At 43.4% G+C, this 23,515-nt stretch overlaps 9 non-coding genes across 9 annotated transcripts; all 9 read left to right on the top strand.

The window, feature by feature from the left end:
* The first annotated feature begins 2,184 nt into the window (after positions 1-2,184).
* On the top strand, positions 2,185-2,256 carry TRNAA-CGC (transfer RNA alanine (anticodon CGC)). Its single transcript has one exon. It is a non-coding gene; the product is annotated as a tRNA-Ala (tRNA).
* A 2,063-nt stretch (positions 2,257-4,319) lies between these two features.
* On the top strand, positions 4,320-4,391 carry TRNAA-CGC (transfer RNA alanine (anticodon CGC)). The gene has a single exon. It is a non-coding gene; the product is annotated as a tRNA-Ala (tRNA).
* Positions 4,392-6,457: 2,066 nt separating this feature from the next.
* On the top strand, positions 6,458-6,529 carry TRNAA-CGC (transfer RNA alanine (anticodon CGC)). The gene has a single exon. It is a non-coding gene; the product is annotated as a tRNA-Ala (tRNA).
* A 2,066-nt stretch (positions 6,530-8,595) lies between these two features.
* TRNAA-CGC (transfer RNA alanine (anticodon CGC)) lies at positions 8,596-8,667 on the top strand. The gene has a single exon. It is a non-coding gene; the product is annotated as a tRNA-Ala (tRNA).
* Positions 8,668-10,733: 2,066 nt separating this feature from the next.
* TRNAA-CGC (transfer RNA alanine (anticodon CGC)) lies at positions 10,734-10,805 on the top strand. The gene has a single exon. It is a non-coding gene; the product is annotated as a tRNA-Ala (tRNA).
* A 2,066-nt stretch (positions 10,806-12,871) lies between these two features.
* On the top strand, positions 12,872-12,943 carry TRNAA-CGC (transfer RNA alanine (anticodon CGC)). The gene has a single exon. It is a non-coding gene; the product is annotated as a tRNA-Ala (tRNA).
* Positions 12,944-15,009: 2,066 nt separating this feature from the next.
* On the top strand, positions 15,010-15,081 carry TRNAA-CGC (transfer RNA alanine (anticodon CGC)). The gene has a single exon. It is a non-coding gene; the product is annotated as a tRNA-Ala (tRNA).
* Positions 15,082-17,147: 2,066 nt separating this feature from the next.
* TRNAA-CGC (transfer RNA alanine (anticodon CGC)) lies at positions 17,148-17,219 on the top strand. The gene has a single exon. It is a non-coding gene; the product is annotated as a tRNA-Ala (tRNA).
* A 2,066-nt stretch (positions 17,220-19,285) lies between these two features.
* TRNAA-CGC (transfer RNA alanine (anticodon CGC)) lies at positions 19,286-19,357 on the top strand. Its single transcript has one exon. It is a non-coding gene; the product is annotated as a tRNA-Ala (tRNA).
* The last annotated feature ends 4,158 nt before the right edge of the window (positions 19,358-23,515 follow it).

Here is a 23,515-nt window from a genome sequence, read left to right as displayed (position 1 = left end):
GGTGAATGTGCATTCAATAGAATTCCAGGTTTCCATGCGTGGAGCAAGACCACCTTCTACAGGCTGTGGGGATGTAGCTCAGTGGTAGAGTGCATGCTTAGCATGTATGAGGCCCCGGGTTCAATCCCTGGCATCTCCAGCTTTTTGACAGATAGCTAGGCTGGCATCATGAGTAAGGAAGTGAGATGTCATGCAGCTGGTGCCAGAACCCCACTTTCTTCGCCTTGCAAAACCTTTTGAAATGGGGCTATCTCATTTCCCGTGTTTATAGAAAAAAATAATCTTGATTCCATAAGAAACCAAAGTGGTGATTTATCTTGGCATTCTTAGTATAGAAAACGGGCACAGCTGTCTTGGTCATTTATTTGAATTCTTCCTCTAAACCCGAGACTCTTACCAGAAGGTTTAAGAAAAACTGAATGTTTTCTTCATCCTAATCACTTCTGAATGGTCCATTAATCTACTGGTTTTGCTTTTCCAGTTCCTTTCACAGAAGCATTAAAAATGCATGTTCTTCATGCTCCGTACGGAGTAATGACTCTCCTAACTTTCTGTCCTTTCCTTCATGTTCCCATGCTGTCATCCTTTTGCCAGAAATGCCTCCAAAGGGCTGTGGATTCTTCGGCCCCATGCCCTTTCAGGAAAACTCCTTTCTGTAGGATTTCTAATTCTAGGTCCCCTGCTTTCCTTCACGCCAGCACAGCACATTTAGGTAGGTAAGCAATCCCCCTTTATGGTGATAAGATGTAGCTAAGAATGCACTATAGGAAGTGGCAATTTCTAGAGCAAGCTGCAGGTCATATTCATGATTTTCAAGATTAGACTGCAGTACTCCCACCCCACTCCCGCCGCAACCATTATTGAAAGAAAGATGAATGCAGCATGGAAAGCTGTACTGCCCAATCCTCCGATAGCTCAGTTGGGCGAGCGGAGGACTGTAGTGGAGAAACAGAAATCCTTAGGTCGCTGGTTCAAATCCAGCTTGGAGGAGTTTCCCCTTTTTTGTTTTCCATAGCTGCTTTACCTCTTGTTAAAACATTATGTGCCCCTCTGATTGAGAAACATTTCCCTAGCTCCAAATAAATGCTAGGACAGAAGGGTAGACTTCTTCTGCTTTCCAATGAAATTGACCACATAGTCATTTCTGAGGGATGTTGGAAGAGAAGTAAACAAGGACCTGCAGATCAGAATTCATTCCAAAGCCTTGACTAAATATATGAAGGCACTTGGAAGACTTCCAGTTTCATTGTACCAAGGTAGATGTTTCGGCAGCCGACCCAGCTAAAACTCACCTACAATGAGAGTGGCCATGGATATGAAAGAGGGAATCTAGAAAGACACCAACTCCTTAAAACTGAGCAAGATGCGATGTGGAGTAATAGCTTACAGATTTGGAGAAAATCTGAGATGTTTCTCTTGACAAAAGAAACACTGCAATGCCCTCTCTGAGGATGGAACTCAGGACCTTCAGATTATGAGACTGACGCGCTGCCTACTGCGCTAAGAAGGCTGCTTGAAACCGCTAACAAATGCGTCTACACACCATGAAGAGGGAAGGTAGCAAAAATGCTGTTCTCATGTTGGAATATCAATACAGTACGGTTGCCTCGCTGGATTAAAATTGTCTGCAGTTATAATGGTCAGAAGACTGCTCTTTCCCAGTGATTAAACCCACACCCCATACATTTAGAGATGCAAAAGAAATCAGGGCATACCATTCACCTCTCTAAGAAAGATCGTGCCATTTTTTCCCCCACATAACTGAGAATGAAATGGACTAAAACCCAGAATTAACATGCCGCCCCTAGCCGTAGATGCATCTAGATCTCAACGCTTTACTTGCTAATGTAACATAGCTGTGTGTCCTGCAAAAAGAGCAGGGCTACCTTAAGTCATCTCACAAGATGTGGAAGCAGCACTCAACCATATCCTTCTTTGATGTATCCTGAACCAGTTGCCTTGAATACTCTGGCTTTTTCAGATTGCATCTAGCTGTTGTGTGTGGGGAATTATTCATTCTAGAGTCAACCTTATTCCATAAAAAACGGTGCTAGAAAATCCAGCTGTAAGTCATGTGGAATTCCACACCTGACGCTTCCCATTCCAGTGTCATATGTGGTGAATGTACATTCAATAGAATTCCAGGTTTCCATGCGTAGAGCAAAACCACCCCCTACAGGATGTGGGGATGTAGCTCAGTGGTAGAGCGCATGCTTCGCATGTATGAGGCCCCGGGTTCAATCCCCAGCATCTCCAGCTTTTCGCCATGCTAATCTTGCCTTTTGACAGATAGCTAGGCTGGCATCATGAGTAAGGAAGTGAGATGTCATGCAGCTGGTGCCAGAACCCCACTTTCTTCGCCTTGCAAAACCTTTTGAAATGGGGCTATCTCATTTCCCGTGTTTATAGAAAAAAATAATCTTGATTCCATAAGAAACCAAAGTGGTTATTTATCTTGGCATTCTTAGTATAGAAAACGGGCACAGCTGTCTTGGTCATTTATTTGAATTCTTCCTCTAAACCCGAGACTCTTACCAGAAGGTTTAAGAAAAACTGAATGTTTTCTTCATCCTAATCACTTCTGAATGGTCCATTAATCTACTGGTTTTGCTTTTCCAGTTCCTTTCACAGAAGCATTAAAAATGCATGTTCTTCATGCTCCGTACGGAGTAATGACTCTCCTAACTTTCTGTCCTTTGTTCATGTTCCCATGCTGTCATCCTTTTGCCAGAAATGCCTCCAAAGGGCTGTGGATTCTTCGGCCCCATGCCCTTTCAGGAAAACTCCTTTCTGTAGGATTTCTAATTCTAGGTCCCCTGCTTTCCTTCACGCCAGCACAGCACATTTAGGTAGGTAAGCAATCCCCCTTTATGGTGATAAGATGTAGCTGAGAATGCACTCTGGGAAGTGGCAATTTGTAGAGCAAGCTGCAGGTCATATTCATGATTTTCAAGATTAGACTGCAGTACTCCCACCCCACTCCCGCCGCAACCTTTATTGAAAGAAAGATGAATGCAGCATGGAAAGCTGTACTGCCAAATCCTCCGATATCTCAGTTGGGAGAGAGGAGGACTGTAGTGGAGAAACAGAAATCCTTAGGTTGCTGGTTCAAATCCGGCTTGGAGGAGTTTCCCCTTTTTTCTTTTCCATAGCTGCTTACTCTCTTGTTAAAACATTATGTGCCCCCCTGATTGAGAAACATTTCCCTAGCTCCAAATAAATGCTAGGACAGAAGGGTAGACTTCTTCTGCTTTCCAATGAAATTGACCACATAGTCATTTCTGAGGGATGTTGTAAGAGAAGTAAACAAGGACCTGCAGATCAGAATTCATTCCAAAGCCTTGACTAAATATATGAAGGCACTTGGAAGACTTCCAGTTTCATTGTACCAAGGTAGATGTTTCGGCAGCCGACCCAGCTAAAACTCACCTACAATGAGAGTGGCCATGGATATGAAAGAGGGAATCTAGAAAGACACCAACTCCTTAAAACTGAGCAAGATGTGATGTGGAGTAATAGCTTACAGATTTGGAGAAAATCTGAGATGTTTCTCTTGACAAAAGAAACACTGCAATGCCCTCTCTGAGGATGGAACTCAGGACCTTCAGATCATGAGACTGACGCGCTGCCTACTGCGCTAAGAAGGCTGCTTGAAACCACTAACAAATGCGTCTACACACCATGAAGAGGGAAGGTAGCAAAAATGCTGTTCTCATGTTGGAATATCAATACAGTACGGTTGCCTCGCTGGATTAAAATCGTCTGCAGTTATAATGGTCAGAAGACTACTCTTTCCCAGTGATTAAACCCACACCCCATACATTTAGAGATGCAAAAGAAATCAGGGCATACCATTCACCTCTCTAAGAAAGATCGTGCCATTTTTCCCCCCACATAACTGAGAATGAAATTGACTAAAACCCAGAATTAACATGCCGCCCCTAGCCATAGATGCATCTAGATCTCAACGCTTTACATGCTAATGTAACATAGCTGTGTGTCCTGCAAAAAGAGCAGGGGTACCTTAAGTCATCTCACAAGATGTGGAAGCAGCACTCAACCATATCCTTCTTTGATGTATCCTGAACCAGTTGCCTTGAATACTCTGGCTTTTTCAGATTGCATCTAGCTGTTGTGTGTGGGGAATTATTCATTCTAGAGTCAACCTTATTCCATAAAAAACGGTGCTAGAAAATCCAGCTGTAAGTCATGTGGAATTCCACACCTGACGCTTCCCATTCCAGTGTCATATGTGGTGAATGTACATTCAATAGAATTCCAGGTTTCCATGCGTAGAGCAAAACCACCCCCTACAGGATGGGGATGTAGCTCAGTGGTAGAGCGCATGCTTCGCATGTATGAGGCCCCGGGTTCAATCCCCGGCATCTCCAGCTTTTTGCCATGCTAATCTTGCCTTTTGACAGATAGCTAGGCTGGCATCATGAGTAAGGAAGTGAGATGTCATGCAGCTGGTGCCAGAACCCCACTTTCTTCGCCTTGCAAAACCTTTTGAAATGGGGCTATCTCATTTCCCGTGTTTATAGAAAAAAATAATCTTGATTCCATAAGAAACCAAAGTGGTGATTTATCTTGGCATTCTTAGTATAGAAAACGGGCACAGCTGTCTTGGTCATTTATTTGAATTCTTCCTCTAAACCCGAGACTCTTACCAGAAGGTTTAAGAAAAACTGAATGTTTTCTTCATCCTAATCACTTCTGAATGGTCCATTAATCTACTGGTTTTGCTTTTCCAGTTCCTTTCACAGAAGCATTAAAAATGCATGTTCTTCATGCTCCGTACGGAGTAATGACTCTCCTAACTTTCTGTCCTTTCCTTCATGTTCCCATGCTGTCATCCTTTTGCCAGAAATGCCTCCAAAGGGCTGTGGATTCTTCGGCCCCATGCCCTTTCAGGAAAACTCCTTTCTGTAGGATTTCTAATTCTAGGTCCCCTGCTTTCCTTCACGCCAGCACAGCACATTTAGGTAGGTAAGCAATCCCCCTTTATGGTGATAAGATGTAGCTGAGAATGCACTATATGAAGTGGCAATTTGTAGAGCAAGCTGCAGGTCATATTCATGATTTTCAAGATTAGACTGCAGTACTCCCACCCCACTCCCGCCGCAACCATTATTGAAAGAAAGATGAATGCAGCATGGAAAGCTGTACTGCCCAATCCTCCGATAGCTCAGTTGGGAGAGCGGAGGACTGTAGTGGAGAAACAGAAATCCTTAGGTCGCTGGTTCAAATCCGGCTAGGAGGAGTTTCCCCTTTTTTGTTTTCCATAGCTGCTTTACCTCTTGTTAAAACATTATGTGCCCCTCTGATTGAGAAACATTTCCCTAGCTCCAAATAAATGCTAGGACAGAAGGGTAGACTTCTTCTGCTTTCCAATGAAATTGACCACATAGTCATTTCTGAGGGATGTTGGAAGAGAAGTAAACAAGGACCTGCAGATCAGAATTCATTCCAAAGCCTTGACTAAATATATGAAGGCACTTGGAAGACTTCCAGTTTCATTGTACCAAGGTAGATGTTTCGGCAGCCGACCCAGCTAAAACTCACCTACAATGAGAGTGGCCATGGATATGAAAGAGGGAATCTAGAAAGACACCAACTCCTTAAAACTGAGCAAGATGCGATGTGGAGTAATAGCTTACAGATTTGGAGAAAATCTGAGATGTTTCTCTTGACAAAAGAAACACTGCAATGCCCTCTCTGAGGATGGAACTCAGGACCTTCAGATTATGAGACTGACGCGCTGCCTACTGCGCTAAGAAGGCTGCTTGAAACCGCTAACAAATGCGTCTACACACCATGAAGAGGGAAGGTAGCAAAAATGCTGTTCTCATGTTGGAATATCAATACAGTACGGTTGCCTCGCTGGATTAAAATCGTCTGCAGTTATAATGGTCAGAAGACTGCTCTTTCCCAGTGATTAAACCCACACCCCATACATTTAGAGATGCAAAAGAAATCAGGGCATACCATTCACCTCTCTAAGAAAGATCGTGCCATTTTTTCCCCCACATAACTGAGAATGAAATGGACTAAAACCCAGAATTAACATGCCGCCCCTAGCCGTAGATGCATCTAGATCTCAACGCTTTACTTGCTAATGTAACATAGCTGTGTGTCCTGCAAAAAGAGCAGGGCTACCTTAAGTCATCTCACAAGATGTGGAAGCAGCACTCAACCATATCCTTCTTTGATGTATCCTGAACCAGTTGCCTTGAATACTCTGGCTTTTTCAGATTGCATCTAGCTGTTGTGTGTGGGGAATTATTCATTCTAGAGTCAACCTTATTCCATAAAAAACGGTGCTAGAAAATCCAGCTGTAAGTCATGTGGAATTCCACACCTGACGCTTCCCATTCCAGTGTCATATGTGGTGAATGTACATTCAATAGAATTCCAGGTTTCCATGCGTAGAGCAAAACTACCCCCTACAGGATGTGGGGATGTAGCTCAGTGGTAGAGCGCATGCTTCGCATGTATGAGGCCCCGGGTTCAATCCCCGGCATCTCCAGCTTTTCGCCATGCTAATCTTGCCTTTTGACAGATAACTAGGCTGGCATCATGAGTAAGGAAGTGAGATGTCATGCAGCTGGTGCCAGAACCCCACTTTCTTCGCCTTGCAAAACCTTTTGAAATGGGGCTATTTCATTTCCCGTGTTTATAGAAAAAAATAATCTTGATTCCATAAGAAACCAAAGTGGTGATTTATCTTGGCATTCTTAGTATAGAAAACGGGCACAGCTGTCTTGGTCATTTATTTGAATTCTTCCTCTAAACCCGAGACTCTTACCAGAAGGTTTAAGAAAAACTGAATGTTTTCTTCATCCTAATCACTTCTGAATGGTCCATTAATCTACTGGTTTTGCTTTTCCAGTTCCTTTCACAGAAGCATTAAAAATGCATGTTCTTCATGCTCCGTACGGAGTAATGACTCTCCTAACTTTCTGTCCTTTCCTTCATGTTCCCATGCTGTCATCCTTTTGCCAGAAATGCCTCCAAAGGGCTGTGGATTCTTCGGCCCCATGCCCTTTCAGGAAAACTCCTTTCTGTAGGATTTCTAATTCTAGGTCCCCTGCTTTCCTTCACGCCAGCACAGCACATTTAGGTAGGTAAGCAATCCCCCTTTATGGTGATAAGATGTAGCTGAGAATGCACTCTGGGAAGTGGCAATTTGTAGAGCAAGCTGCAGGTCATATTCATGATTTTCAAGATTAGACTGCAGTACTCCCACCCCACTCCCGCCGCAACCATTATTGAAAGAAAGATGAATGCAGCATGGAAAGCTGTACTGCCAAATCCTCCGATATCTCAGTTGGGAGAGAGGAGGACTGTAGTGGAGAAACAGAAATCCTTAGGTTGCTGGTTCAAATCCGGCTTGGAGGAGTTTCCCCTTTTTTCTTTTCCATAGCTGCTTACTCTCTTGTTAAAACATTATGTGCCCCCCTGATTGAGAAACATTTCCCTAGCTCCAAATAAATGCTAGGACAGAAGGGTAGACTTCTTCTGCTTTCCAATGAAATTGACCACATAGTCATTTCTGAGGGATGTTGTAAGAGAAGTAAACAAGGACCTGCAGATCAGAATTCATTCCAAAGCCTTGACTAAATATATGAAGGCACTTGGAAGACTTCCAGTTTCATTGTACCAAGGTAGATGTTTCGGCAGCCGACCCAGCTAAAACTCACCTACAATGAGAGTGGCCATGGATATGAAAGAGGGAATCTAGAAAGACACCAACTCCTTAAAACTGAGCAAGATGTGATGTGGAGTAATAGCTTACAGATTTGGAGAAAATCTGAGATGTTTCTCTTGACAAAAGAAACACTGCAATGCCCTCTCTGAGGATGGAACTCAGGACCTTCAGATCATGAGACTGACGCGCTGCCTACTGCGCTAAGAAGGCTGCTTGAAACCACTAACAAATGCGTCTACACACCATGAAGAGGGAAGGTAGCAAAAATGCTGTTCTCATGTTGGAATATCAATACAGTACGGTTGCCTCGCTGGATTAAAATCGTCTGCAGTTATAATGGTCAGAAGACTGCTCTTTCCCAGTGATTAAACCCACACCCCATACATTTAGAGATGCAAAAGAAATCAGGGCATACCATTCACCTCTCTAAGAAAGATCGTGCCATTTTTTCCCCCACATAACTGAGAATGAAATGGACTAAAACCCAAAATTAACATGCCGCCCCTAGCCGTAGATGCATCTAGATCTCAACGCTTTACTTGCTAATGTAACATAGCTGTGTGTCCTGCAAAAAGAGCAGGGCTACCTTAAGTCATCTCACAAGATGTGGAAGCAGCACTCAACCATATCCTTCTTTGATGTATCCTGAACCAGTTGCCTTGAATACTCTGGCTTTTTCAGATTGCATCTAGCTGTTGTGTGTGGGGAATTATTCATTCTAGAGTCAACCTTATTCCATAAAAAACGGTGCTAGAAAATCCAGCTGTAAGTCATGTGGAATTCCACACCTGACGCTTCCCATTCCAGTGTCATATGTGGTGAATGTACATTCAATAGAATTCCAGGTTTCCATGCGTAGAGCAAAACCACCCCCTACAGGATGTGGGGATGTAGCTCAGTGGTAGAGCGCATGCTTCGCATGTATGAGGCCCCGGGTTCAATCCCCGGCATCTCCAGCTTTTCGCCATGCTAATCTTGCCTTTTGACAGATAGCTAGGCTGGCATCATGAGTAAGGAAGTGAGATGTCATGCAGCTGGTGCCAGAACCCCACTTTCTTCGCCTTGCAAAACCTTTTGAAATGGGGCTATTTCATTTCCCGTGTTTATAGAAAAAAATAATCTTGATTCCATAAGAAACCAAAGTGGTGATTTATCTTGGCATTCTTAGTATAGAAAACGGGCACAGCTGTCTTGGTCATTTATTTGAATTCTTCCTCTAAACCCGAGACTCTTACCAGAAGGTTTAAGAAAAACTGAATGTTTTCTTCATCCTAATCACTTCTGAATGGTCCATTAATCTACTGGTTTTGCTTTTCCAGTTCCTTTCACAGAAGCATTAAAAATGCATGTTCTTCATGCTCCGTACGGAGTAATGACTCTCCTAACTTTCTGTCCTTTCCTTCATGTTCCCATGCTGTCATCCTTTTGCCAGAAATGCCTCCAAAGGGCTGTGGATTCTTCGGCCCCATGCCCTTTCAGGAAAACTCCTTTCTGTAGGATTTCTAATTCTAGGTCCCCTGCTTTCCTTCACGCCAGCACAGCACATTTAGGTAGGTAAGCAATCCCCCTTTATGGTGATAAGATGTAGCTAAGAATGCACTATAGGAAGTGGCAATTTGTAGAGCAAGCTGCAGGTCATATTCATGATTTTCAAGATTAGACTGCAGTACTCCCACCCCACTCCCGCCGCAACCATTATTGAAAGAAAGATGAATGCAGCATGGAAAGCTGTACTGCCCAATCCTCCGATAGCTCAGTTGGGCGAGCGGAGGACTGTAGTGGAGAAACAGAAATCCTTAGGTCGCTGGTTCAAATCCAGCTTGGAGGAGTTTCCCCTTTTTTGTTTTCCATAGCTGCTTTACCTCTTGTTAAAACATTATGTGCCCCTCTGATTGAGAAACATTTCCCTAGCTCCAAATAAATGCTAGGACAGAAGGGTAGACTTCTTCTGCTTTCCAATGAAATTGACCACATAGTCATTTCTGAGGGATGTTGGAAGAGAAGTAAACAAGGACCTGCAGATCAGAATTCATTCCAAAGCCTTGACTAAATATATGAAGGCACTTGGAAGACTTCCAGTTTCATTGTACCAAGGTAGATGTTTCGGCAGCCGACCCAGCTAAAACTCACCTACAATGAGAGTGGCCATGGATATGAAAGAGGGAATCTAGAAAGACACCAACTCCTTAAAACTGAGCAAGATGCGATGTGGAGTAATAGCTTACAGATTTGGAGAAAATCTGAGATGTTTCTCTTGACAAAAGAAACACTGCAATGCCCTCTCTGAGGATGGAACTCAGGACCTTCAGATTATGAGACTGACGCGCTGCCTACTGCGCTAAGAAGGCTGCTTGAAACCGCTAACAAATGCGTCTACACACCATGAAGAGGGAAGGTAGCAAAAATGCTGTTCTCATGTTGGAATATCAATACAGTACGGTTGCCTCGCTGGATTAAAATTGTCTGCAGTTATAATGGTCAGAAGACTGCTCTTTCCCAGTGATTAAACCCACACCCCATACATTTAGAGATGCAAAAGAAATCAGGGCATACCATTCACCTCTCTAAGAAAGATCGTGCCATTTTTTCCCCCACATAACTGAGAATGAAATGGACTAAAACCCAGAATTAACATGCCGCCCCTAGCCGTAGATGCATCTAGATCTCAACGCTTTACTTGCTAATGTAACATAGCTGTGTGTCCTGCAAAAAGAGCAGGGCTACCTTAAGTCATCTCACAAGATGTGGAAGCAGCACTCAACCATATCCTTCTTTGATGTATCCTGAACCAGTTGCCTTGAATACTCTGGCTTTTTCAGATTGCATCTAGCTGTTGTGTGTGGGGAATTATTCATTCTAGAGTCAACCTTATTCCATAAAAAACGGTGCTAGAAAATCCAGCTGTAAGTCATGTGGAATTCCACACCTGACGCTTCCCATTCCAGTGTCATATGTGGTGAATGTACATTCAATAGAATTCCAGGTTTCCATGCGTAGAGCAAAACCACCCCCTACAGGATGTGGGGATGTAGCTCAGTGGTAGAGCGCATGCTTCGCATGTATGAGGCCCCGGGTTCAATCCCCAGCATCTCCAGCTTTTCGCCATGCTAATCTTGCCTTTTGACAGATAGCTAGGCTGGCATCATGAGTAAGGAAGTGAGATGTCATGCAGCTGGTGCCAGAACCCCACTTTCTTCGCCTTGCAAAACCTTTTGAAATGGGGCTATCTCATTTCCCGTGTTTATAGAAAAAAATAATCTTGATTCCATAAGAAACCAAAGTGGTGATTTATCTTGGCATTCTTAGTATAGAAAACGGGCACAGCTGTCTTGGTCATTTATTTGAATTCTTCCTCTAAACCCGAGACTCTTACCAGAAGGTTTAAGAAAAACTGAATGTTTTCTTCATCCTAATCACTTCTGAATGGTCCATTAATCTACTGGTTTTGCTTTTCCAGTTCCTTTCACAGAAGCATTAAAAATGCATGTTCTTCATGCTCCGTACGGAGTAATGACTCTCCTAACTTTCTGTCCTTTCCTTCATGTTCCCATGCTGTCATCCTTTTGCCAGAAATGCCTCCAAAGGGCTGTGGATTCTTCGGCCCCATGCCCTTTCAGGAAAACTCCTTTCTGTAGGATTTCTAATTCTAGGTCCCCTGCTTTCCTTCACGCCAGCACAGCACATTTAGGTAGGTAAGCAATCCCCCTTTATGGTGATAAGATGTAGCTGAGAATGCACTCTGGGAAGTGGCAATTTGTAGAGCAAGCTGCAGGTCATATTCATGATTTTCAAGATTAGACTGCAGTACTCCCACCCCACTCCCGCCGCAACCTTTATTGAAAGAAAGATGAATGCAGCATGGAAAGCTGTACTGCCAAATCCTCCGATATCTCAGTTGGGAGAGAGGAGGACTGTAGTGGAGAAACAGAAATCCTTAGGTTGCTGGTTCAAATCCGGCTTGGAGGAGTTTCCCCTTTTTTCTTTTCCATAGCTGCTTACTCTCTTGTTAAAACATTATGTGCCCCCCTGATTGAGAAACATTTCCCTAGCTCCAAATAAATGCTAGGACAGAAGGGTAGACTTCTTCTGCTTTCCAATGAAATTGACCACATAGTCATTTCTGAGGGATGTTGTAAGAGAAGTAAACAAGGACCTGCAGATCAGAATTCATTCCAAAGCCTTGACTAAATATATGAAGGCACTTGGAAGACTTCCAGTTTCATTGTACCAAGGTAGATGTTTCGGCAGCCGACCCAGCTAAAACTCACCTACAATGAGAGTGGCCATGGATATGAAAGAGGGAATCTAGAAAGACACCAACTCCTTAAAACTGAGCAAGATGTGATGTGGAGTAATAGCTTACAGATTTGGAGAAAATCTGAGATGTTTCTCTTGACAAAAGAAACACTGCAATGCCCTCTCTGAGGATGGAACTCAGGACCTTCAGATCATGAGACTGACGCGCTGCCTACTGCGCTAAGAAGGCTGCTTGAAACCACTAACAAATGCGTCTACACACCATGAAGAGGGAAGGTAGCAAAAATGCTGTTCTCATGTTGGAATATCAATACAGTACGGTTGCCTCGCTGGATTAAAATCGTCTGCAGTTATAATGGTCAGAAGACTACTCTTTCCCAGTGATTAAACCCACACCCCATACATTTAGAGATGCAAAAGAAATCAGGGCATACCATTCACCTCTCTAAGAAAGATCGTGCCATTTTTCCCCCCACATAACTGAGAATGAAATTGACTAAAACCCAGAATTAACATGCCGCCCCTAGCCATAGATGCATCTAGATCTCAACGCTTTACATGCTAATGTAACATAGCTGTGTGTCCTGCAAAAAGAGCAGGGGTACCTTAAGTCATCTCACAAGATGTGGAAGCAGCACTCAACCATATCCTTCTTTGATGTATCCTGAACCAGTTGCCTTGAATACTCTGGCTTTTTCAGATTGCATCTAGCTGTTGTGTGTGGGGAATTATTCATTCTAGAGTCAACCTTATTCCATAAAAAACGGTGCTAGAAAATCCAGCTGTAAGTCATGTGGAATTCCACACCTGACGCTTCCCATTCCAGTGTCATATGTGGTGAATGTACATTCAATAGAATTCCAGGTTTCCATGCGTAGAGCAAAACCACCCCCTACAGGATGTGGGGATGTAGCTCAGTGGTAGAGCGCATGCTTCGCATGTATGAGGCCCCGGGTTCAATCCCCGGCATCTCCAGCTTTTCGCCATGCTAATCTTGCCTTTTGACAGATAGCTAGGCTGGCATCATGAGTAAGGAAGTGAGATGTCATGCAGCTGGTGCCAGAACCCCACTTTCTTCGCCTTGCAAAACCTTTTGAAATGGGGCTATCTCATTTCCCGTGTTTATAGAAAAAAATAATCTTGATTCCATAAGAAACCAAAGTGGTGATTTATCTTGGCATTCTTAGTATAGAAAACGGGCACAGCTGTCTTGGTCATTTATTTGAATTCTTCCTCTAAACCCGAGACTCTTACCAGAAGGTTTAAGAAAAACTGAATGTTTTCTTCATCCTAATCACTTCTGAATGGTCCATTAATCTACTGGTTTTGCTTTTCCAGTTCCTTTCACAGAAGCATTAAAAATGCATGTTCTTCATGCTCCGTACGGAGTAATGACTCTCCTAACTTTCTGTCCTTTCCTTCATGTTCCCATGCTGTCATCCTTTTGCCAGAAATGCCTCCAAAGGGCTGTGGATTCTTCGGCCCCATGCCCTTTCAGGAAAACTCCTTTCTGTAGGATTTCTAATTCTAGGTCCCCTGCTTTCCTTCACGCCAGCACAGCACATTTAGGTAGGTAAGCAATCCCCCTTTATGGTGATAAGATGTAGCTGAGAATGCACTATATGAAGTGGCAATTTGTAGAGCAAGCTGCAGGTCATATTCATGATTTTCAAGATTAGACTGCAGTACTCCCACCCCACTCCCGCCGCAACCATTATTGAAAGAAAGATGAATGCAGCATGGAAAGCTGTACTGCCCAATCCTCCGATAGCTCAGTTGGGAGAGCGGAGGACTGTAGTGGAGAAACAGAAATCCTTAGGTCGCTGGTTCAAATCCGGCTAGGAGGAGTTTCCCCTTTTTTGTTTTCCATAGCTGCTTTACCTCTTGTTAAAACATTATGTGCCCCTCTGATTGAGAAACATTTCCCTAGCTCCAAATAAATGCTAGGACAGAAGGGTAGACTTCTTCTGCTTTCCAATGAAATTGACCACATAGTCATTTCTGAGGGATGTTGGAAGAGAAGTAAACAAGGACCTGCAGATCAGAATTCATTCCAAAGCCTTGACTAAATATATGAAGGCACTTGGAAGACTTCCAGTTTCATTGTACCAAGGTAGATGTTTCGGCAGCCGACCCAGCTAAAACTCACCTACAATGAGAGTGGCCATGGATATGAAAGAGGGAATCTAGAAAGACACCAACTCCTTAAAACTGAGCAAGATGCGATGTGGAGTAATAGCTTACAGATTTGGAGAAAATCTGAGATGTTTCTCTTGACAAAAGAAACACTGCAATGCCCTCTCTGAGGATGGAACTCAGGACCTTCAGATTATGAGACTGACGCGCTGCCTACTGCGCTAAGAAGGCTGCTTGAAACCGCTAACAAATGCGTCTACACACCATGAAGAGGGAAGGTAGCAAAAATGCTGTTCTCATGTTGGAATATCAATACAGTACGGTTGCCTCGCTGGATTAAAATCGTCTGCAGTTATAATGGTCAGAAGACTGCTCTTTCCCAGTGATTAAACCCACACCCCATACATTTAGAGATGCAAAAGAAATCAGGGCATACCATTCACCTCTCTAAGAAAGATCGTGCCATTTTTTCCCCCACATAACTGAGAATGAAATGGACTAAAACCCAGAATTAACATGCCGCCCCTAGCCGTAGATGCATCTAGATCTCAACGCTTTACTTGCTAATGTAACATAGCTGTGTGTCCTGCAAAAAGAGCAGGGCTACCTTAAGTCATCTCACAAGATGTGGAAGCAGCACTCAACCATATCCTTCTTTGATGTATCCTGAACCAGTTGCCTTGAATACTCTGGCTTTTTCAGATTGCATCTAGCTGTTGTGTGTGGGGAATTATTCATTCTAGAGTCAACCTTATTCCATAAAAAACGGTGCTAGAAAATCCAGCTGTAAGTCATGTGGAATTCCACACCTGACGCTTCACATTCCAGTGTCATATGTGGTGAATGTACATTCAATAGAATTCCAGGTTTCCATGCGTAGAGCAAAACTACCCCCTACAGGATGTGGGGATGTAGCTCAGTGGTAGAGCGCATGCTTCGCATGTATGAGGCCCCGGGTTCAATCCCCGGCATCTCCAGCTTTTCGCCATGCTAATCTTGCCTTTTGACAGATAACTAGGCTGGCATCATGAGTAAGGAAGTGAGATGTCATGCAGCTGGTGCCAGAACCCCACTTTCTTCGCCTTGCAAAACCTTTTGAAATGGGGCTATTTCATTTCCCGTGTTTATAGAAAAAAATAATCTTGATTCCATAAGAAACCAAAGTGGTGATTTATCTTGGCATTCTTAGTATAGAAAACGGGCACAGCTGTCTTGGTCATTTATTTGAATTCTTCCTCTAAACCCGAGACTCTTACCAGAAGGTTTAAGAAAAACTGAATGTTTTCTTCATCCTAATCACTTCTGAATGGTCCATTAATCTACTGGTTTTGCTTTTCCAGTTCCTTTCACAGAAGCATTAAAAATGCATGTTCTTCATGCTCCGTACGGAGTAATGACTCTCCTAACTTTCTGTCCTTTCCTTCATGTTCCCATGCTGTCATCCTTTTGCCAGAAATGCCTCCAAAGGGCTGTGGATTCTTCGGCCCCATGCCCTTTCAGGAAAACTCCTTTCTGTAGGATTTCTAATTCTAGGTCCCCTGCTTTCCTTCACGCCAGCACAGCACATTTAGGTAGGTAAGCAATCCCCCTTTATGGTGATAAGATGTAGCTGAGAATGCACTCTGGGAAGTGGCAATTTGTAGAGCAAGCTGCAGGTCATATTCATGATTTTCAAGATTAGACTGCAGTACTCCCACCCCACTCCCGCCGCAACCATTATTGAAAGAAAGATGAATGCAGCATGGAAAGCTGTACTGCCAAATCCTCCGATATCTCAGTTGGGAGAGAGGAGGACTGTAGTGGAGAAACAGAAATCCTTAGGTTGCTGGTTCAAATCCGGCTTGGAGGAGTTTCCCCTTTTTTCTTTTCCATAGCTGCTTACTCTCTTGTTAAAACATTATGTGCCCCCCTGATTGAGAAACATTTCCCTAGCTCCAAATAAATGCTAGGACAGAAGGGTAGACTTCTTCTGCTTTCCAATGAAATTGACCACATAGTCATTTCTGAGGGATGTTGTAAGAGAAGTAAACAAGGACCTGCAGATCAGAATTCATTCCAAAGCCTTGACTAAATATATGAAGGCACTTGGAAGACTTCCAGTTTCATTGTACCAAGGTAGATGTTTCGGCAGCCGACCCAGCTAAAACTCACCTACAATGAGAGTGGCCATGGATATGAAAGAGGGAATCTAGAAAGACACCAACTCCTTAAAACTGAGCAAGATGTGATGTGGAGTAATAGCTTACAGATTTGGAGAAAATCTGAGATGTTTCTCTTGACAAAAGAAACACTGCAATGCCCTCTCTGAGGATGGAACTCAGGACCTTCAGATCATGAGACTGACGCGCTGCCTACTGCGCTAAGAAGGCTGCTTGAAACCACTAACAAATGCGTCTACACACCATGAAGAGGGAAGGTAGCAAAAATGCTGTTCTCATGTTGGAATATCAATACAGTACGGTTGCCTCGCTGGATTAAAATCGTCTGCAGTTATAATGGTCAGAAGACTACTCTTTCCCAGTGATTAAACCCACACCCCATACATTTAGAGATGCAAAAGAAATCAGGGCATACCATTCACCTCTCTAAGAAAGATCGTGCCATTTTTCCCCCCACATAACTGAGAATGAAATTGACTAAAACCCAGAATTAACATGCCGCCCCTAGCCATAGATGCATCTAGATCTCAACGCTTTACATGCTAATGTAACATAGCTGTGTGTCCTGCAAAAAGAGCAGGGGTACCTTAAGTCATCTCACAAGATGTGGAAGCAGCACTCAACCATATCCTTCTTTGATGTATCCTGAACCAGTTGCCTTGAATACTCTGGCTTTTTCAGATTGCATCTAGCTGTTGTGTGTGGGGAATTATTCATTCTAGAGTCAACCTTATTCCATAAAAAACGGTGCTAGAAAATCCAGCTGTAAGTCATGTGGAATTCCACACCTGACGCTTCCCATTCCAGTGTCATATGTGGTGAATGTACATTCAATAGAATTCCAGGTTTCCATGCGTAGAGCAAAACCACCCCCTACAGGATGTGGGGATGTAGCTCAGTGGTAGAGCGCATGCTTCGCATGTATGAGGCCCCGGGTTCAATCCCCGGCATCTCCAGCTTTTCGCCATGCTAATCTTGCCTTTTGACAGATAGCTAGGCTGGCATCATGAGTAAGGAAGTGAGATGTCATGCAGCTGGTGCCAGAACCCCACTTTCTTCGCCTTGCAAAACCTTTTGAAATGGGGCTATCTCATTTCCCGTGTTTATAGAAAAAAATAATCTTGATTCCATAAGAAACCAAAGTGGTGATTTATCTTGGCATTCTTAGTATAGAAAACGGGCACAGCTGTCTTGGTCATTTATTTGAATTCTTCCTCTAAACCCGAGACTCTTACCAGAAGGTTTAAGAAAAACTGAATGTTTTCTTCATCCTAATCACTTCTGAATGGTCCATTAATCTACTGGTTTTGCTTTTCCAGTTCCTTTCACAGAAGCATTAAAAATGCATGTTCTTCATGCTCCGTACGGAGTAATGACTCTCCTAACTTTCTGTCCTTTCCTTCATGTTCCCATGCTGTCATCCTTTTGCCAGAAATGCCTCCAAAGGGCTGTGGATTCTTCGGCCCCATGCCCTTTCAGGAAAACTCCTTTCTGTAGGATTTCTAATTCTAGGTCCCCTGCTTTCCTTCACGCCAGCACAGCACATTTAGGTAGGTAAGCAATCCCCCTTTATGGTGATAAGATGTAGCTGAGAATGCACTATATGAAGTGGCAATTTGTAGAGCAAGCTGCAGGTCATATTCATGATTTTCAAGATTAGACTGCAGTACTCCCACCCCACTCCCGCCGCAACCATTATTGAAAGAAAGATGAATGCAGCATGGAAAGCTGTACTGCCCAATCCTCCGATAGCTCAGTTGGGAGAGCGGAGGACTGTAGTGGAGAAACAGAAATCCTTAGGTCGCTGGTTCAAATCCGGCTAGGAGGAGTTTCCCCTTTTTTGTTTTCCATAGCTGCTTTACCTCTTGTTAAAACATTATGTGCCCCTCTGATTGAGAAACATTTCCCTAGCTCCAAATAAATGCTAGGACAGAAGGGTAGACTTCTTCTGCTTTCCAATGAAATTGACCATATAGTCATTTCTGAGGGATGTTGGAAGAGAAGTAAACAAGGACCTGCAGATCAGAATTCATTCCAAAGCCTTGACTAAATATATGAAGGCACTTGGAAGACTTCCAGTTTCATTGTACCAAGGTAGATGTTTCGGCAGCCGACCCAGCTAAAACTCACCTACAATGAGAGTGGCCATGGATATGAAAGAGGGAATCTAGAAAGACACCAACTCCTTAAAACTGAGCAAGATGCGATGTGGAGTAATAGCTTACAGATTTGGAGAAAATCTGAGATGTTTCTCTTGACAAAAGAAACACTGCAATGCCCTCTCTGAGGATGGAACTCAGGACCTTCAGATTATGAGACTGACGCGCTGCCTACTGCGCTAAGAAGGCTGCTTGAAACCGCTAACAAATGCGTCTACACACCATGAAGAGGGAAGGTAGCAAAAATGCTGTTCTCATGTTGGAATATCAATACAGTACGGTTGCCTCGCTGGATTAAAATCGTCTGCAGTTATAATGGTCAGAAGACTGCTCTTTCCCAGTGATTAAACCCACACCCCATACATTTAGAGATGCAAAAGAAATCAGGGCATACCATTCACCTCTCTAAGAAAGATCGTGCCATTTTTTCCCCCACATAACTGAGAATGAAATGGACTAAAACCCAGAATTAACATGCCGCCCCTAGCCGTAGATGCATCTAGATCTCAACGCTTTACTTGCTAATGTAACATAGCTGTGTGTCCTGCAAAAAGAGCAGGGCTACCTTAAGTCATCTCACAAGATGTGGAAGCAGCACTCAACCATATCCTTCTTTGATGTATCCTGAACCAGTTGCCTTGAATACTCTGGCTTTTTCAGATTGCATCTAGCTGTTGTGTGTGGGGAATTATTCATTCTAGAGTCAACCTTATTCCATAAAAAACGGTGCTAGAAAATCCAGCTGTAAGTCATGTGGAATTCCACACCTGACGCTTCCCATTCCAGTGTCATATGTGGTGAATGTACATTCAATAGAATTCCAGGTTTCCATGCGTAGAGCAAAACCACCCCCTACAGGATGTGGGGATGTAGCTCAGTGGTAGAGCGCATGCTTCGCATGTATGAGGCCCCGGGTTCAATCCCCGGCATCTCCAGCTTTTCGCCATGCTAATCTTGCCTTTTGACAGATAACTAGGCTGGCATCATGAGTAAGGAAGTGAGATGTCATGCAGCTGGTGCCAGAACCCCACTTTCTTCGCCTTGCAAAACCTTTTGAAATGGGGCTATTTCATTTCCCGTGTTTATAGAAAAAAATAATCTTGATTCCATAAGAAACCAAAGTGGTGATTTATCTTGGCATTCTTAGTATAGAAAACGGGCACAGCTGTCTTGGTCATTTATTTGAATTCTTCCTCTAAACCCGAGACTCTTACCAGAAGGTTTAAGAAAAACTGAATGTTTTCTTCATCCTAATCACTTCTGAATGGTCCATTAATCTACTGGTTTTGCTTTTCCAGTTCCTTTCACAGAAGCATTAAAAATGCATGTTCTTCATGCTCCGTACGGAGTAATGACTCTCCTAACTTTCTGTCCTTTCCTTCATGTTCCCATGCTGTCATCCTTTTGCCAGAAATGCCTCCAAAGGGCTGTGGATTCTTCGGCCCCATGCCCTTTCAGGAAAACTCCTTTCTGTAGGATTTCTAATTCTAGGTCCCCTGCTTTCCTTCACGCCAGCACAGCACATTTAGGTAGGTAAGCAATCCCCCTTTATGGTGATAAGATGTAGCTGAGAATGCACTATATGAAGTGGCAATTTGTAGAGCAAGCTGCAGGTCATATTCATGATTTTCAAGATTAGACTGCAGTACTCCCACCCCACTCCCGCCGCAACCATTATTGAAAGAAAGATGAATGCAGCATGGAAAGCTGTACTGCCCAATCCTCCGATAGCTCAGTTGGAAGAGCGGAGGACTGTAGTGGAGAAACAGAAATCCTTAGGTCGCTGGTTCAAATCCGGCTAGGAGGAGTTTCCCCTTTTTTGTTTTCCATAGCTGCTTTTCCTCTTGTTAAAACATTATGTGCCCCTCTGATTGAGAAACATTTCCCTAGCTCCAAATAAATGCTAGGACAGAAGGGTAGACTTCTTCTGCTTTCCAATGAAATTGACCACATAGTCATTTCTGAGGGATGTTGGAAGAGAAGTAAACAAGGACCTGCAGATCAGAATTCATTCCAAAGCCTTGACTAAATATATGAAGGCACTTGGAAGACTTCCAGTTTCATTGTACCAAGGTAGATGTTTCGGCAGCCGACCCAGCTAAAACTCACCTACAATGAGAGTGGCCATGGATATGAAAGAGGGAATCTAGAAAGACACCAACTCCTTAAAACTGAGCAAGATGCGATGTGGAGTAATAGCTTACAGATTTGGAGAAAATCTGAGATGTTTCTCTTGACAAAAGAAACACTGCAATGCCCTCTCTGAGGATGGAACTCAGGACCTTCAGATTATGAGACTGACGCGCTGCCTACTGCGCTAAGAAGGCTGCTTGAAACCGCTAACAAATGCGTCTACACACCATGAAGAGGGAAGGTAGCAAAAATGCTGTTCTCATGTTGGAATATCAATACAGTACGGTTGCCTCGCTGGATTAAAATCGTCTGCAGTTATAATGGTCAGAAGACTGCTCTTTCCCAGTGATTAAACCCACACCCCATACATTTAGAGATGCAAAAGAAATCAGGGCATACCATTCACCTCTCTAAGAAAGATCGTGCCATTTTTTCCCCCACATAACTGAGAATGAAATGGACTAAAACCCAGAATTAACATGCCGCCCCTAGCCGTAGATGCATCTAGATCTCAACGCTTTACTTGCTAATGTAACATAGCTGTGTGTCCTGCAAAAAGAGCAGGGCTACCTTAAGTCATCTCACAAGATGTGGAAGCAGCACTCAACCATATCCTTCTTTGATGTATCCTGAACCAGTTGCCTTGAATACTCTGGCTTTTTCAGATTGCATCTAGCTGTTGTGTGTGGGGAATTATTCATTCTAGAGTCAACCTTATTCCATAAAAAACGGTGCTAGAAAATCCAGCTGTAAGTCATGTGGAATTCCACACCTGACGCTTCCCATTCCAGTGTCATATGTGGTGAATGTACATTCAATAGAATTCCAGGTTTCCATGCGTAGAGCAAAACCACCCCCTACGGGATGTAGCTCAGTGGTAGAGCGCATGCTTCGCATGTATGAGGCCCCGGGTTCAATCCCCGGCATCTCCAGCTTTTCGCCATGCTAATCTTGCCTTTTGACAGATAACTAGGCTGGCATCATGAGTAAGGAAGTGAGATGTCATGCAGCTGGTGCCAGAACCCCACTTTCTTCGCCTTGCAAAACCTTTTGAAATGGGGCTATTTCATTTCCCGTGTTTATAGAAAAAAATAATCTTGATTCCATAAGAAACCAAAGTGGTGATTTATCTTGGCATTCTTAGTATAGAAAACGGGCACAGCTGTCTTGGTCATTTATTTGAATTCTTCCTCTAAACCCGAGACTCTTACCAGAAGGTTTAAGAAAAACTGAATGTTTTCTTCATCCTAATCACTTCTGAATGGTCCATTAATCTACTGGTTTTGCTTTTCCAGTTCCTTTCACAGAAGCATTAAAAATGCATGTTCTTCATGCTCCGTACGGAGTAATGACTCTCCTAACTTTCTGTCCTTTCCTTCATGTTCCCATGCTGTCATCCTTTTGCCAGAAATGCCTCCAAAGGGCTGTGGATTCTTCGGCCCCATGCCCTTTCAGGAAAACTCCTTTCTGTAGGATTTCTAATTCTAGGTCCCCTGCTTTCCTTCACGCCAGCACAGCACATTTAGGTAGGTAAGCAATCCCCCTTTATGGTGATAAGATGTAGCTGAGAATGCACTCTGGGAAGTGGCAATTTGTAGAGCAAGCTGCAGGTCATATTCATGATTTTCAAGATTAGACTGCAGTACTCCCACCCCACTCCCGCCGCAACCATTATTGAAAGAAAGATGAATGCAGCATGGAAAGCTGTACTGCCAAATCCTCCGATATCTCAGTTGGGAGAGAGGAGGACTGTAGTGGAGAAACAGAAATCCTTAGGTTGCTGGTTCAAATCCGGCTTGGAGGAGTTTCCCCTTTTTTCTTTTCCATAGCTGCTTACTCTCTTGTTAAAACATTATGTGCCCCCCTGATTGAGAAACATTTCCCTAGCTCCAAATAAATGCTAGGACAGAAGGGTAGACTTCTTCTGCTTTCCAATGAAATTGACCACATAGTCATTTCTGAGGGATGTTGTAAGAGAAGTAAACAAGGACCTGCAGATCAGAATTCATTCCAAAGCCTTGACTAAATATATGAAGGCACTTGGAAGACTTCCAGTTTCATTGTACCAAGGTAGATGTTTCGGCAGCCGACCCAGCTAAAACTCACCTACAATGAGAGTGGCCATGGATATGAAAGAGGGAATCTAGAAAGACACCAACTCCTTAAAACTGAGCAAGATGTGATGTGGAGTAATAGCTTACAGATTTGGAGAAAATCTGAGATGTTTCTCTTGACAAAAGAAACACTGCAATGCCCTCTCTGAGGATGGAACTCAGGACCTTCAGATCATGAGACTGACGCGCTGCCTACTGCGCTAAGAAGGCTGCTTGAAACCACTAACAAATGCGTCTACACACCATGAAGAGGGAAGGTAGCAAAAATGCTGTTCTCATGTTGGAATATCAATACAGTACGGTTGCCTCGCTGGATTAAAATCGTCTGCAGTTATAATGGTCAGAAGACTACTCTTTCCCAGTGATTAAACCCACACCCCATACATTTAGAGATGCAAAAGAAATCAGGGCATACCATTCACCTCTCTAAGAAAGATCGTGCCATTTTTCCCCCCACATAACTGAGAATGAAATTGACTAAAACCCAGAATTAACATGCCGCCCCTAGCCATAGATGCATCTAGATCTCAACGCTTTACATGCTAATGTAACATAGCTGTGTGTCCTGCAAAAAGAGCAGGGGTACCTTAAGTCATCTCACAAGATGTGGAAGCAGCACTCAACCATATCCTTCTTTGATGTATCCTGAACCAGTTGCCTTGAATACTCTGGCTTTTTCAGATTGCATCTAGCTGTTGTGTGTGGGGAATTATTCATTCTAGAGTCAACCTTATTCCATAAAAAACGGTGCTAGAAAATCCAGCTGTAAGTCATGTGGAATTCCACACCTGACGCTTCCCATTCCAGTGTCATATGTGGTGAATGTACATTCAATAGAATTCCAGG

This window comes from Pleurodeles waltl, unplaced genomic scaffold (genome assembly GCF_031143425.1).
Source record: "Pleurodeles waltl isolate 20211129_DDA unplaced genomic scaffold, aPleWal1.hap1.20221129 scaffold_70, whole genome shotgun sequence".
Classification (NCBI taxonomy): Eukaryota; Metazoa; Chordata; class Amphibia; order Caudata; family Salamandridae; genus Pleurodeles; species Pleurodeles waltl.
The sequence above is the reverse complement of the archived record's forward strand: the minus strand, read 5'-3'. Positions and strand labels throughout refer to the sequence as shown.